The 15,564-nt window shown below is 36.3% G+C and overlaps 1 protein-coding gene and 1 pseudogene across 4 annotated transcripts in view; both read right to left on the bottom strand.

Moving 5' to 3' along the window:
• The window catches only part of Galnt13 (polypeptide N-acetylgalactosaminyltransferase 13), a 633,613-nt gene that overhangs the window by 108,803 nt on the left and 509,246 nt on the right, over nucleotides 1-15,564 (bottom strand). The window lies entirely within an intron of this gene.
• Nucleotides 6,912-7,065, bottom strand: LOC116092595 (annotated as a pseudogene).

The following is a 15,564-nucleotide window of genomic DNA, read 5'->3' as shown; positions in this document are numbered from 1 at the left end:
GCACTTTAAAAAAGATTAGAACTTGCTTTTTTGTGACATAGACACTAAAAGTTATGATTACAAAATAGATTCTATATCAAAGAGAGAAGACTGAAAAATGGCCAGAAACTAAAAACAGAGTGGTAAGAAAGGTAAAAAGTGCATGGAAAAAAGAAAGCAGAATATCAAGAAAGGGGCAACAACATATCACTCCAGCCATGGCTGAATATAGGATTGGGATCTACGGTCAAGAGCTTTATCTAGAAAGTAAGGGAGGTATCTTTCTATAGTCCTCTCAGGGCAATCCGGAAGTCCTCATAAGTCTCAGATCTTGTTGACAACTAATGAAGCAAACTAGTTATTTTCTATCATGATGGATTATCAATCAGAGGGTCTTTCTATTCTCCATACTCTCTGAAGGCTGTGCTTGGGCATTATTTTGTAATGGAACCTCCATTTTAACAGTCAACTACACTTGTGGACAAATTAGGAGGAACAATGAAAAGTCACAAAATGTTGAGATAACTTTTGCTCCTTCAATTTTACATCCTCAGCAGGCAGCAGGCAGAGGAGATCAGGTGGGGAAGGGCTAGCTTCGCACAATTCCATGCACAAAGCCATACTCCTATTAGGCCACAGCCCTAATCCTTCCAAAATAGTTCCATTAAGTGAGGACCAAACATTCAAATATATGAGTTGATGGGGTCCATTCAAACCACAACCAAGCTACCATTCCCAGGTCCATAGGACTTGGGTCTAACATTACTTCCTGGTTTTCTGTTTTTCCACACACTGTGTGTTTTATATTTCTCTTTCCCTTACTTCTCCTTCCTGTTGTATATTTATATAAAGGCAATCAATAATAACCACATGAACAGTCAATCCTAGGTGTCTTGATGTTTCCTTTGCTAATGACAGGTATTAGTCCAAGACTCTTCAAGTTGGCCCCTGGCAGATTTTTTAGAACCAAGGCACAAAACAGGCACATTCCTTGCCAAACTATCCCCCTTTATAGACCTGCTGATAATATCCTTTCCAAGTAATATCTCTTGATTTTGTTCCTAAGAGTTCACAGTACTTACAGCACTACTGTCTTCAAATTCCTATTAGGATAGTCCATTGAGTCTTACATAAAGCATCCAACCATTTTAATATTCCAAAGTCGCAAGGTCTTCAATAGTCTTCCAAACAACAGCACAATGAGGTCTATCACAGTAATATCTGAGTCCCAGGTACCAACTTCTGGGTATTCTATTGCACGTAAAAGATACCATGACCAAGGCAACTCTTATAACAGAAAACATTTAATTTAGAGATTGTTTACAGCTATAAAGGGTTATTATATGATCTCCTGGACAGGAAGAATACTGGCGTGTCAATGAAGCAGTAACTGAGATCATTTCATTATGATCTGTATGTAGCAACCAAAAACAGAGTCAAGGTCCAAGCTTGGATTTTTGAAACCTCAAAGCACATCCTCAGAGAAGCCCTTTTTCCAACAAGGCTACATCCACTTCTAAAAGGCCACAATGCTAAACCATCCCAAAGAGGCACTCTCACTGGGGAACAATCATTCAAACATATGAGCCTATGGTGGCCATTCTCATTCAACCTACTATCTACATTTTTGGTTTAAAGTAAACAAACTGAGGAGTTTCAAGAACTTAGCAGTACATGATGAATCCACAAACTGCATAGGTAAATGTGGCCAGTTCAGACTCCTGAAACACAGACGAGAGCTACTAATATTTAGACATCTCTGTCAGACAATAAGTGCTTATCTAGTCCAGGTTCAGTATCCTTCTAAATGATATAAAATACACAGTGACTAAATCCTGGCAATTGGGCAGCCTTAGTTTCCAGAAAAGAATACTCCAATACTTCCTTGTTTTATGTGCCTTCCCTTCTTAGTTCTATTGTTATTCAGGTAGTGCTTTTACTTTAAAAGCCATTATGCTAATTTTTATTTCTCATTTTACATGTATCTCATTTTCCTTACTCATTTTTCTTTTTTATTTAAAAGGTACCTTTATTCAACAGCAATAATATATTTTAAAACTAAAATACAGGATAGGAAAAAAACCAAGTTTTTCAGTGTTTTCAAATAATGGCATGTCACTTTTTTAGAACCAAGGATAAATAAATAAATATTTCTGGGAATCTTGGTAATTTTAAATTCATTATATTTTACATATTTCTAATAATCTTGAAAGCTATAATTCATGTTTAAAGAATAAAACTCAATGTTTTATTCTTTAGTTTAATAGTTAGCCATAGAAATTATGGGTATGTACATTTCCAAAGCTGAGGGTGGGTAGGGATGAAGAGTAAGAGGGAGGGAGATACAGAAAAGGAAAGAGTAAATTTGAGAGAATAAATAAAATATGTGTAAATATCCAAGGACAAATATGATAAAGAAGATAAAAGACAAAATTAGTGACATCTTTAAAATACTGAAAATTTTGAAGATATCAGAATATAGAAAGATCTTATATAACATGTGGCCAGATGAAGAAAAATCTATAGTTATAATGTAATCTGTGTGAATAGTCTAGCAACTCTTCATAAAACTCAAAGTAATCCTAAAGTTCAAATAGAAGCCAAAAGTCCCCTGTTAGCAAAAGCAATGGTAAGTAAAACAATAATTTTAGAGGTATACCAGTAGTTAATTGTAAACAAAACAAAACCAAAACAAAATAACTGGTTCTGAAACATAAAGTCCTCCAAATAAAGTAGGAAAAAAATAACTTTCTTTTTTTTTTTTTTTGATTTTTCAAGACAGGGTTTTTCTGTATAGCCCTGGCTGTCTTAGAATTCACTCTGTAGACCAGCCTGGCCTCGAACTCAGAAATCCACCTACCTCTGCCTCCCAAGTGCTGGGATTATAGGCATGCACCACCACTGCCCGGTGAAAAATAACTCTTTAAATTTGGTCTGATTTACAAATATTCTTAGATACAACACAGTTCTAAGGAGTATTTACTTCCTATTCTTTCTCATAGTCATTTTTCTTGATATAATATCCTGAAAATTTAAGACTTTTTCTCTTAAATTACTTAAATTATGTTCTACAATAATCAGATTTGATGATATGTTGACATAGTATAACTGAATTATATATTAATTCTTTATAAGTTTGATTAAATATGTTCTGGAAAACCAGAAACTTGTGATATGATACTTCCTAAAATAAGGTTAATTGAAAATTAATTTCTACTTTAACTCTGTGAGATATAACTAGAAATTATCTTCCTAATAATTGTGACTTACAAATCATTTCTTTCCTTCAAGGAAATCTTAATTGCCTAGAAATAGTTCTTAAGACGTAATTTGAATTCCACAAGGAGACATCATCACATCTCTGTTCAAAATCACGTACTTTTCATTGCTTTCCATTCAATATATAATCACACAATTTTTAGTCTATATAATTCTCTGCTCAAAAATGATAGGTTTTACTCACTCCATATATCAAAAAGAATTATTTAGAGGTAGTTGATTGAGACTCACTCACCTTCAGTCCCCTGCCTTGTTAGTTTCTTCTGATGGTTTTACAGTGATTGAAACATTTATGCCAACCACTGAGCAGAGCTTGCCTGTGCTGCCTTTGTAGATGGGAAAAAGCACTAGGATGATATTTTCAGATGAATAAAGATGTTGACTTAAAAACTCAATTGCATAAACATGTGGAAGTCACAGGCTAGGGAGTTAATTCAATAGTGCTAGTTAACTGAAGTCTTCATCTATTATATCTGTTGCTCAAATGCTTCAAATAAAAACTCTCCCTAGACAAAGAATTAGCCCATATTTAGATTTCAGACTACAGATATAACCATTTCATTTCATCACAGTGCTCTTTGCTTTTCATACATTTTGAGTATGGTTTAATTTTCTTCCATTACCATAATGGGTCAGAGTATGCAATAATGGGTCAGAGTATGCAGAAGGGTGATTGGAACAAATTGCCTTTTTAAAAGAAGAGGTCCTGCAATTAGCTGATGGGTTAAGAGAGATAACAGTAGCTGGTACAATACTCCCTGGATCTTTCACAGAAATCCAAAGAATAAATGAACAAAATGTTTATCTTTAAAAAATATAACAAATATGTCATACATAGAGTTCAGAGAACCATTCAAAAAGGTTGGAGTCAAGCCAAAGCTTTGGAACCTCTAAGCCCTAATAGAATGACAGTGATATCTACATAGTCATGGTATGAACAGGGGTGATATGATGGGAAACGTACACATCTGGTTGAATAAGGTGATTGAGTTTTAATCAATGTGAGGTAATACAGCAGTAGCTAAACTTAAAAAATGAAAATGTGTTTCTAAACATTTCAACAAACCCCAGAGAGTCTTAACACTGAGGGAAATAAACACTTTGAATAATGCAAATTAAAAATGAAACTAGTAAAACAACAATGAAACTTTAAAAGTTGAATAAGGAAGATGGCCTGTCAAAAATGAATTGATGTATTTACCTGTGAATTAAGTCTGAATTTGTGAAAATTTGATATATAAATTCAATAGTATAAAGGGATTTAAAGGTTGGTCTTAGTAACTGAAATGAGTGGTCTCTCCACCAGAGAGTAGAATGCCAGGAAATCTCAGATTTTCTTTGTCAGTACTAACATTAGTTAGCCACTCGCAGACAATGTTTTGAAGACAATTTATTCATTGCTAAATGTAGTGGTCAGCTTTTGCCATAAAGAATACATCATACCATTGAAGTCTAGAACTGCTTAAATATTACAGCACAAATGTTTATGGCATTTATGTGGCTGAGTTTAATAGAACTTCTCTCTATCCTTTTCATTGTTTTATCAAATTCCCTCTGGCATTCAGGAAGAGCTTTTAGGCTAAGGGCACTGGCCAGTGTAGAACAGGATAAATGAATTTTTCTTCGTATTGCCACCTTTCAATATGCTGAATTTGCTTACATGGAGTGAAAGGGAGAGGGAGAAAGAATGTGTTAGACTGAGAGAGTAAAGGAAAGAAGAAAGGAGAGGGAGAAAGTGGGAAAGAAAGAGGAGAGGAAGTGCAGAGAGAACACAAGCAATTCAAGTAGACGGTCAAACTTATTGTCATGTTATAAAATCATATTATAAGTCAAATTGATAAGTACAAATCTAAACTCAGTTCATGATGAGAGAGTTAACATCAGATGATGATGGTGGTGGTGATGACAATGATGATTAAAACATGTTTGAAAAGAATATTTCAATGTCCTTTCAATTCCTATGTTTGTGTCTCTTTAAATGTAATATTGTACCATGTTTCTGATCACCTACTTGTCTATTTATCTTAATTACCAACAACGTTCCTGCTGCCACTTTCTTTTTCTTTTTCTTTTTTTTTTTTTTTTTTTTTTTTTTTTTTTTTTTTTTGGTTTTTCGAGATAGGGTTTCTCTGAGTAGCCCTGGCTGTCCTGGAACTCACTTTGTAGACCAGGCTGGCCTCGAACTCAGAACTCCGTCTGCCTCTGCCTCCCAAGTGCTGGGATTAAAGATGTGTGCCACCACTGCCCGGCTTGTCACTTTCTGATGTACTTCTCTATTTCTCAAAATGTTCATGTGCCTGGGCTGGATAGCAATGCCACTTCTAACCTGTAACTGAGAAGGAATTAAATTGAGTGTGGCAATAAAGCATCAGTTAAGAATTGGGTGAAAGTAGTTTTTCGAAGAAATTATGGGTTGAAAACAGATATAAATTGGTTAAACTCTGGATTTTAATTTATACTTAAAATTTATGTATGAGGTGTCATTTCTTAAGACTCGGGTACACAGTGTGGAAAAAAAGTAATGTTCTACTCTTCCAAGTCTGATACTATGGCTTATTTGCTACATTCCAAAATAAAAAAAAGTGGATATTCTACCCTACTAATCAGAGGGAAATTAAAATAGTAATCATAGATAACTCTGTGAAGCATTCTGAAATAAAGCTAAGCAGCTTATATTTAGTCTATTGAGTTGGTGCTATTTCAAAAACTACGCTTAAAAGAGAAACCTAAAGATTTCTCTTCTTTCTAATCTTCAGAATGTAGCTTTTATTATAAGGAAATGACAAAGTTTTGTTTTGGTCCAAGACAGTTCAGAGGTTCCTCCTTGTATTTTTTGCTGAATCCATTCCAGGTTTAATTAGAATCTGAAATCCTTGATGGAGAATCCCATGAAAAATTAACCAACCCAATTCTAGGAATCAAAGGTCAGGATGTCCTAGCTAACTTATCTTAGCCTTTGTCAAACTCCCTGTTTGTGTGGAACCTCTTCTAGCTAACCCTTCATTGTAGCTACCTGTTTGTGTAGAACCTCTCCAGCTATCTGCTTATCTTAGCTTCTGTTAAAACTGTTTGCTTTAAACTGCTTACTTTGAAGAGCAGCCCCCATACCTCTACCCCAGCAACTGCCCAGGGAGATGTCAGAAAGTCTTTTCTGACTGTAAAAAGTCTGTTATCTAGACAGTAAGGCCATACCTAGGTCCCTGAGCACTTGGATATGGTCCCAGATAGTTGTAATAAAGACTTTCAATTGACTACACACTGTGTCTGAGTTGTCATCTCTGGTAAGCTCCTCATAACAGAATAGACATCTGTTATTTGTTATTTATTAGAGCTTTCATTGGAACCCAAGACTGTTTCATGCAAAATATTTTATATAATCTAAACAATGACTCCAAAGAACATTTAAGCTACAACAAATGCTGGAAAACATTCAGCTGTATTTTAGAAAAAACAATAATTTAGCCAAAGTCATATATTTATCCAACATCAAAATTAGAAATAGTCTGATTCAGTTACATACACATGAAAATTCAGAGACATGTAGAATTTATAAATGATTTACAGCACAAGGGCAATTCTATGTGGTACCAAGAAATGTTGCATTTAATACAGTGGTTTTTTGTTTGTTTGTTTGTTCATTTTGTTTTGTTTTTAAAGAGAGCACAAATTTAGCCCCCTACTACCACAAATTATGCAGTCACATTTCCAACATTTGGGGAAATCACAAGGTCCAAGGGCCAAAGGCCAGCACATTGCCTTGAGATACCAATTTTAGTGATCACGGTGTCTTCCCCACCAGGTACTTCTTCTCTCCACAAGATATGGATTGCAGGCGTGCCTTTTCCAAACTAAAATGATCTAGATTAAAAATATTTCTTCCTGCCTCAAACTCTGGTTTAGAAGTAGATCTTCCTACAACAAATTAAGCAAAAATCTCTCCCAGGTATGCCCTTTATTTTTATTTATTTATTTATTTATTTTTTGTGGGTATGGTTAGTTAATTCTAAAAGTAGTCCAGTTGACAACCAAGGATTTTCTGCACTAAAAAGAAACATTTTTACCTATATTGTGGAGAAGCAACTTAATTTCCCCATGGTAATCTGGATTAGTGACCTCCTACAGTGTTAAGTCTTTCTTAGCCTGTTGACATAATGGTATCTGAAGCCAGAAGTGGCCTGGGGAAGCCTGAGCTGTCACTTCAGTGGAATGTTTGTTGTAGCTCCAAGAAGGAGCACTCTCCCTGCAAGAACCAAAACCCTTTGCCCATTTGACGAGATCTCGCCACATACTTCCTCAGATGTCTTTCTTACCAGCTTTCCAGTCATGACTTTTCAAGTCTCTGACCATCTAGCTAATCCATTTGCTACAGCTAACAGCCATACACTGGACTGAGCACAGGGTTCCCAATGAAGGAGCTAGAGAAAGAATCCAAGGTGCTGAAGGGGTTTGCAGCCCCTTATGAGGAACAATATGAAATAACCAATGTCCTTAGAGCTCTCAGGGACTAAACCACCAACCAAAGAGTACACAAGGTGGGACTCATGGCTCTATGAGTATATGTAGCAGAGGATGGTCTAGTTGATCATCAATGGGAGGAGAGGCCCTTGGTCCTATGAAGGCTCTATGATCAAGTATAGGAGAATGCCAGGGCCAGAAAACAGGAGAGGGTGAGTTGGTGAGTTTGTTTTGCTTTTTTTTTTTTTTTTCTGACGGGAAACTGGAAAAGGGGGTATCATTTGAAATGTAAATAAAGAAAATATCTAATAAAAATAGAAAAAAAAAATCAGTGAAAAATTACACATCTGTTCATTCCTCCTTCTAAATAAAATGTATGACTATGGGTATTGCCCAAAGTTCTACCCACTGTGAAAAAAACTCTACAACAGTGTAGTGCAGGGTTGGCTAAGAAAAGGGTTATTATGCTGCAGCTATCTGCTTCTGGATGCTGTGTGCATAACTTGCAGAACCAACAGTGAACCAAGCCCTAGTCTTATTTCCCCTAGTCACCTGATCGTAAAAAATACCTTGTGAAATTATAGGTACATACATGTAGCAGAAAGCATTATAATGAGGAAGAAACACCAGGTATTTGGACTACTTTTTCATGTAACTTGTTTGGACATTCAAGACCCTATTGAGCCAACTCATGCACACGTCGCTTCTATTTGACAATAGATTGGTGCTGTGCACATCCTACTTATGGTGTGGGGGTCAGGGAACACCCAGCTCATGATGGGTAGCTTAGGAAACATTGTAACTGGATTGCCCACTGTCAAACATTAAGCTTCCATAAAGGCCCATTAACAGGTCAAGATCTTTCTTTCAAAAAAATAATAGTTGTCTGCAGATGATGCTAGAGCCTTGCTTCAAAATTCTAGGGTTGCTTCTGCAATTTACCTACAGAGGCTTGACAAAGGCTAAAAACAGCATTTCCACTTGCTACATTAAAACCTCAAATATTATTTGGTTTGTTAGATAATATGGTCTAAGTAATAGAACAGCCTGCATAACACCCTGGACATGTTAAAGAGCCTTCTTCAGCTCCATGTCCCACACAAAGTTAGCAGCTTTCTATATATGGGCCAGAGCAGCAAACCAAGAGAAGAATGTGCTGTTTCCAACATCCAAATAGATTGTGAATTATAAGTTAAAGTCAATCCATCATCCGTATTTGGAAGCCAATGAAGTAAACAAAGCAGAAGACCATGGAGAAAGCTTACTTACAAACATCCTCTCCATGGCTTCTTCAGCTTGCATTTTTATGCAGCCTAAGTTAGCCTGCATAAGGATGGTAGGGGGTTGTATATGGGTTTGCATCAAGGTGCCAGGTTATATCAATTAAATTATGAAGGAATAAAGAATATCCAGTAAATATATAATGCAGTAGTATTTTGCCATTAAGTAAATAGAATCTTGTCATTTGTAGAATACCCTGAAAAGGTTTTTCTCCAGCACTGAGACAAAAACAAAATTAAAAATAAAAAATATAAAATAAATATGGATACAGGATTCTTCTGGTCTCCAATTGCACCCAGGAGCTACTGTTGTTCTACAGCCCTCTGCACACAAATCCTGCCAAGAGAGAGCTAGTCTTCCAGGAGTGTTCTCACTCCTAAGCTCAGAGGTGAGATTACCACTTTCACTCCAATAACTGTCCAAAGATGGGCCAGCTAGGACCCCACAGGGCATAGGAACAGTGAAGCAGCTGGGGACTGGATTCTTCTGGTCATCATCTACATCCTGGAGCTAAGGCTGTTCCACAGCCCTGGAGTGCTGACACACATAAAATCACAGGTTTACAAGCCCACAGAAGGGACAAGCTCCACTCAGAGACAGCAAGACCAACTAACACCAGAGATAACCAGATGGCTAGAGGCAGGCACAAGAACATAAGCAACAGAAACCAATGCTACAAGGCCACATCAGAACCCAGTTCTCCAACCAGAGTTAGCCTGGGACAATTGAACACACATGAAAAGCAAGTTTATATTTAAAATCACATCTTATGAAGATGATAGATGACTTTAAGAAAGACATAATTAACTCCCTTAAGGAAATACAGGAGAATATAGGCAAACACTTTCAATTGAAAGGTAACAAAAAAGATGAGGAAGGACAATTCGTACTCATCACCAGAAAAACCCACCGAGATGAACTCTCAATTCTGAACATCTAGGCCCAAAATGCAAGGGAATTCACATTTGAAAATGAAATGTTACTAAGACTCAAATCACATATTGAACCTCAAACAATAATAGAGGAAACTTCAATACCCTACTCTCACCAGTGGACAGATCATAGAAAGAGAAACTAAACAGAGACACAGTGAAACTAACAGAAGTTATGAACCAAGTGGATTTAATAAATATCTACAGAACATTTCAACCTAAAACATAAAAATATACCTTCTTCTCAGCATTTCATGGTACCTTTTCAAAAAACTGCCCATATGATTGGACATAAAAATGTCTCAACATACACAAGAAGATTGAATTAGTCCCACGCTCTTTGTCAGACAACCATGGACTAAGGCTGGTCTTTAATAACAACAAAAACAACAGAAATCCCAGGTACTCATGGAAGCTGAACAGCTCTTTAATCAATGATAACTTGGTCAGAGAAGAAATAAAGAAATAAATTATTAAAGGCTTTTTAGAATTTAATGAAAATGAAGGCTCAACATATCCAGACTTATGAGACACAATGAAAACAGTGCTAAGGGGAAAACTCATAGCTCTTAGTGTCTCCCTAAAGAAAATGTAGAAAGCATACACTAGCAGCTTGACAGCATATCTGAAAGCTCTAGAACAAAAAGAAGCAAATATACCCAAGAGGAATAGATGTAGGAAATAATCAAACTCAGGACTGAAATCAATGAAGTAGAAACAAAAAGAATTATACAAAGAATCAGCAAAACTAGGAGCTGTTTCTTTGCAAAAATTAACAAGATAGATAATCCTCTAGCCAAACTAATCAAAGGGGACAGAGAGAGAATCCAAATTAACAAAATAAGAAATGAAAAGACAGACATAACAACATAAACTTGGGAAATTAAAAATCACCAGATCTAACTATAAAAGCTTATATTCAACAAAACTGAAAAATTTAAATGATATGGATGATGTTCTAGAGAAATAACATGTCACAAAGTTAAATCAGTACCAGATAAACTATATAAACAGTTCCACAACCTAAAGAATTAGAGACAGTCATTAAAATTCTCCAATCAAACAAAAGCCCAGAGCCAGATAGTTTTAGTGCAGAATTCTATCAGACTATCAAAGAAGACCTAATACCAATACTTCTCAAACTATTCTACCAAACAGAAACAGAAGGAACACTACTTAATTCATCCTGTGAAACCACAGTTACACTGATACCTAACCACACAGAGACTCAACAACAACAAAGAAAGAATTTCAGACTAATTTCCTTTTTGAATATAAACTCAAAAATAATAAAATTCTCACAAACCAAATCCAAGAATACTTCAAAATGATCATTCGCCAAGATCAAACATGGTTTATCTCAGGGATGCAGGGATGATTCAATATATGGAAATCAATCAACATAATCCACTATTTAAACTAACTCAAAGGGAGGGGAAAAAATATCATCATCTCACTAAATGCTGAAAGAGACTTTTTCAAACTATAGCACCCTTTCATTTTAAAAGTCTTGGAAAGACCAAGAATTCAAGGTATACATATATATATAATAAAAAGCAATAAAGAACAAACAAATAGCCAAAATCAAATTAAATGGAGAGAATATTGAAGCAACTAAAATCAGGGACAAGACAAGCCATCCCACTCTCTCACTACTTATTCAATATAGTACTTGAAATTCCAGACAGAGCAATTAGCCAACAAAAGTAGGTCAGAAGAACACAAACTGGAAAGGAGGATGTAAATATATCACTATTTCTGGATGATATAATAGTATATATAAAGCAACTTCAAAAATTCCACCAGAGAACTCTTATAGCTGATAAACAAAAAGTGGCTGGATATAAAATTAACTCAAAAAATCAGTAGCTTTCCTCTAGTCAAAAATATAATAATAAATAGGCTGAGAAAGAAATTAGGGAAACAATACCCTACATAATAGTTGCAAATATTATAAAATATCTTTGTGTGACTCTAACAAAGCAAGTGAAAGATCTGTAAAACAAGAAATTCAAGACACTGAAGAAAGAAATCAAAGACATCTGAAGAAGAAAATATCTCCCATGCTCATGGATCAGTAGGATTAACATAGTATAAATGGCCATCTTACCAAAAGCAGATTCAATGCAATCCTATCAGAATTCCAACTGAATTGTTCACAGATGTAGAAAGAGCAATTCTCAAATTCATCTAGAATAGCAACAACAACAACAACAAAACAACAACAACAAAAACAACAACAACAAACAGGTTCACAAAAACTATTCTCAACAATAAATGAACTTCTTAGGGAATCACCATCGTTGACCTCAAGTTGTACTACTGAGCAATAGTAAAAACAAAAACAAAACAAAACAAAAAACCCACATAGTATTAGTACAGAAATAGACAGGTAGATCAGTGGAATAGAATTGAAGGCCCAGAAATGAACCTACACACTTGATCTTTAAGAAAGAAGCCAAAACAATCTATTGGGAAAAAGACAGCATTTTCAACAAATGGTGTTGGTTTAAACTGGTTGTCTGCATGTAGAAGAACACAAATTGATCCATTCTTATTTCCTTGTACAAAGCTCAAATCTAAGTGGATCAATGGCCTCCACATAAAATCAGATACACCGGGCCTAATAGAAGTCAAAGTGGGAAAGAGCCTTGAACATATTGGCACAGGGGGAAATTTCCTGAACAGAACACCAATGGCTCAGGCTCTATGATCAATAATTGAAAATTGGGACCACATAAAGTTGGAACACTTCTATAAGGCAAAGAACACTCTCATAGAACAAAACAGTAACCTATAGATTGGGAAAAGATCTTTATCAATGCTACATCCAATAAAGGGCTAATATCTAAAATATACAAAGAACTCAAAAAGTTAGACTCCTGACAACCTAATCAACCTATAAAAAATGGGGTACAGAGCTAAACAATTCTCAACTAAGAAATGTCAAGTGGCTTAGAAGCATGTAAAGGAATATTCAACATCCTTAGTCATCATGGAAATGCATATCAAAACAACCCTGAGATTCTTTCTTATACCAATAAGAATGGCTAAGATCAAATACTCAGGTGACAGCAGATGTTGGTATGTGGAGAAAGAGGAACACACTTCCATTGCTGGTGGGATTGCAAGCTGGTAAAACCACTTTGGAAAACAATCTAGGGGTTCCTCAGAAAACTGGGAATATTTCCACCTGAGGACCAGCTATTCCACTACTGGTCATATACTCAAAAGATGCTCCAATATATAACAAGGACAAGTCTCCACTATGTTCATAGCAGCCTTATTTATAACAACCAGAAGCTGGAAACAACACAGATATCCTTCAATGGTAGAATGGATACAGAAAATTTGGTGCATTTATACAGTGAAGTACTACTCAGCTATTAAAAATTATGACTTCATTTTCCCTCGGGTGAGTTTCTGAGACCAGAGCAGCCAGCAGGGAGGCACAGGCCCCAGGACTCCCAGGGGAGCAGCAGGGTGGCAGGGACAGGATCCTCTCAGCTTCCAAGAGACAGAGGAGGATCAGCATCCTTCTCTGCCCCTTCCCTGCAAAGGGAGCGCCTACCTCCAGGGAACTCCTTAAGCCAGAGACTCGGGCAAGAGCCACCATTTCCTCTCTGGTGAGTTTCTAAGACCGGAGCAGCCACCGTGGAGGAACAGGCCCCACGAGTCTCAGGGGACTTGCAAGGCAGCAGAGACGGGACAAGCTCTAGCCAGAGACACTAAGAACGTCTAACACCAAAAAGCAAAAGATGGCGAAAGGCAAATGCAAGAATCCTACCAACAGAAACCAAGACTACTTGGCTTCATCAGAACCTAGTACTCCCACTGCAGCAAGTCCTGGATATCCCAAAACACTGGAAAAGCAAGAATTGGATCTTAAATCATATCTCACAATGCTGATAGAGGAACTTAAGAAGGACGTGAATAATTCCCTTAAGGAAATACAGGAGAATACAGGTAAAGAGGTATCAGCCCTTAAAGAGGAAACAAAAAATCCCATAAAGAATTACAGGAGATCATAAGTAAACAAGTAGAAGCACTTAAAGAGCAAACTCAAAAATCCCTTAAGGAATTGCAGGAAAACACAAACAAACAGGTGAAGAAACTGAGTAAAACCATCCAGGACCTAAAAATGGAAGTCGAAACACTAAAGAAATCACAAAAACAGACAACTCTGGAATTAGAAATCTTAGGTAAGAAGTCAGGAACCATAAATGCAAGCATCACTAACAGAATACAAGAGATAGAAGAGAGAATCTCAGGGGTAGAAGATAACATAGACAATATTGAGAGAACAGTCAAAGAAAATGCAAAAAGCAAAAAGACCCTAACCCCAAACATCCAGGAAATCCAGGACACAATGAGAAGACCAAATCTAAGGATAATAGGTATAGAAGAGAGTGAAGACCTCCAACTTGAAGGGCCAGTAAATATCTTCAACAAAATTATAGAAGAGAACTTCCCTAACCTAAAGAAAGAGATGCCCATGATCATACAAGAAGCCTATAGAACCCCAAATCGACTGGACCAGAAAGGAAATTCTTCCCCCTACATAATAGTCAAAGCACCAAATGCACAAAACAAAGAAAGAATACTAAAAGCAGTAAGGGAAAAAGGTCAAGTAACATAAAAAGGCAGGCCTATCAGACTTCTCACCAGAGACTATAAAAGCTAGAAGATCCTAGACAGATGTCATACAGACCCTAAGAGAACACAAATGCCAGCCCAGACTACTATACCCAGCAAAATTCTCAATCACCATAGATGGAGAAACCAAAGTATTCCATGACAAAACCAAATTCACACAATATATTTCCACAAGTCCAGTCCTTCACAGAGTAATAAATGAAAAACTCCAACACAAGAAGGGGAACTACAACCCTGAAGAAGCAAAAATGTAATCTTCCAACAAAACTAAAAGAAGATAGACACATGAATGGAATGCCAGCTCAAACTACAAAAATAACAGGAAGCAACAGCTACTTTTCCTTAATATCTATTAATATCAAAGGACTCAATTCTCCAATAAAAAGACATAGACTATTAGATTGGGTATGTAAACAGGACCCAATATTTTGCTGCATACAGGAAACCCACCTCAGTGACAAAGACAGACACTACCTCAGAATAAAAGGCTGAAAAACAATTCTCCAAGCCAATGGCCCCAAGAAAAAAGCTGGAGTAGCCATTCTAATATTGAATAAAATCGACTTTTACCCTAAAGTGATCAAAAAAGATAAGGAGGGACACTTCGTATTCATCAAAGGTAAGATCTACAAAGATGAACTCTCAATTCTGAACCTCTATGCTCCAAATGCAAGGGTACCTACATTCATAAAAGAAACTTTATTAAAGCTCAAAGCACACATTACACAGCACACAATAGTAGTGGGAGATTTCAATACCCCACTCTGCAATGGACAGATCATGGAAACAGAAACTAAACAAGGACACAGTGAGACTAATGGAAGTTATGAAACAGATGGATTTAACAGATATCTATAGAACATTTTACCCTAACACAAAAGGATATACCTTCTTCTCAGCACCTCATGGTACCATCTCCAAAATTGACCATATAATTGGTAACAAATCAGGCCTCAACAGATACAAGAAGATTGAAATAATT

The sequence above is a fragment of the Mastomys coucha genome, unplaced genomic scaffold (assembly GCF_008632895.1).
Source record: "Mastomys coucha isolate ucsf_1 unplaced genomic scaffold, UCSF_Mcou_1 pScaffold15, whole genome shotgun sequence".
NCBI classification, from domain to species: domain Eukaryota; kingdom Metazoa; phylum Chordata; class Mammalia; order Rodentia; family Muridae; genus Mastomys; species Mastomys coucha.
The sequence above is the reverse complement of the archived record's forward strand: the minus strand, read 5'-3'. Positions and strand labels throughout refer to the sequence as shown.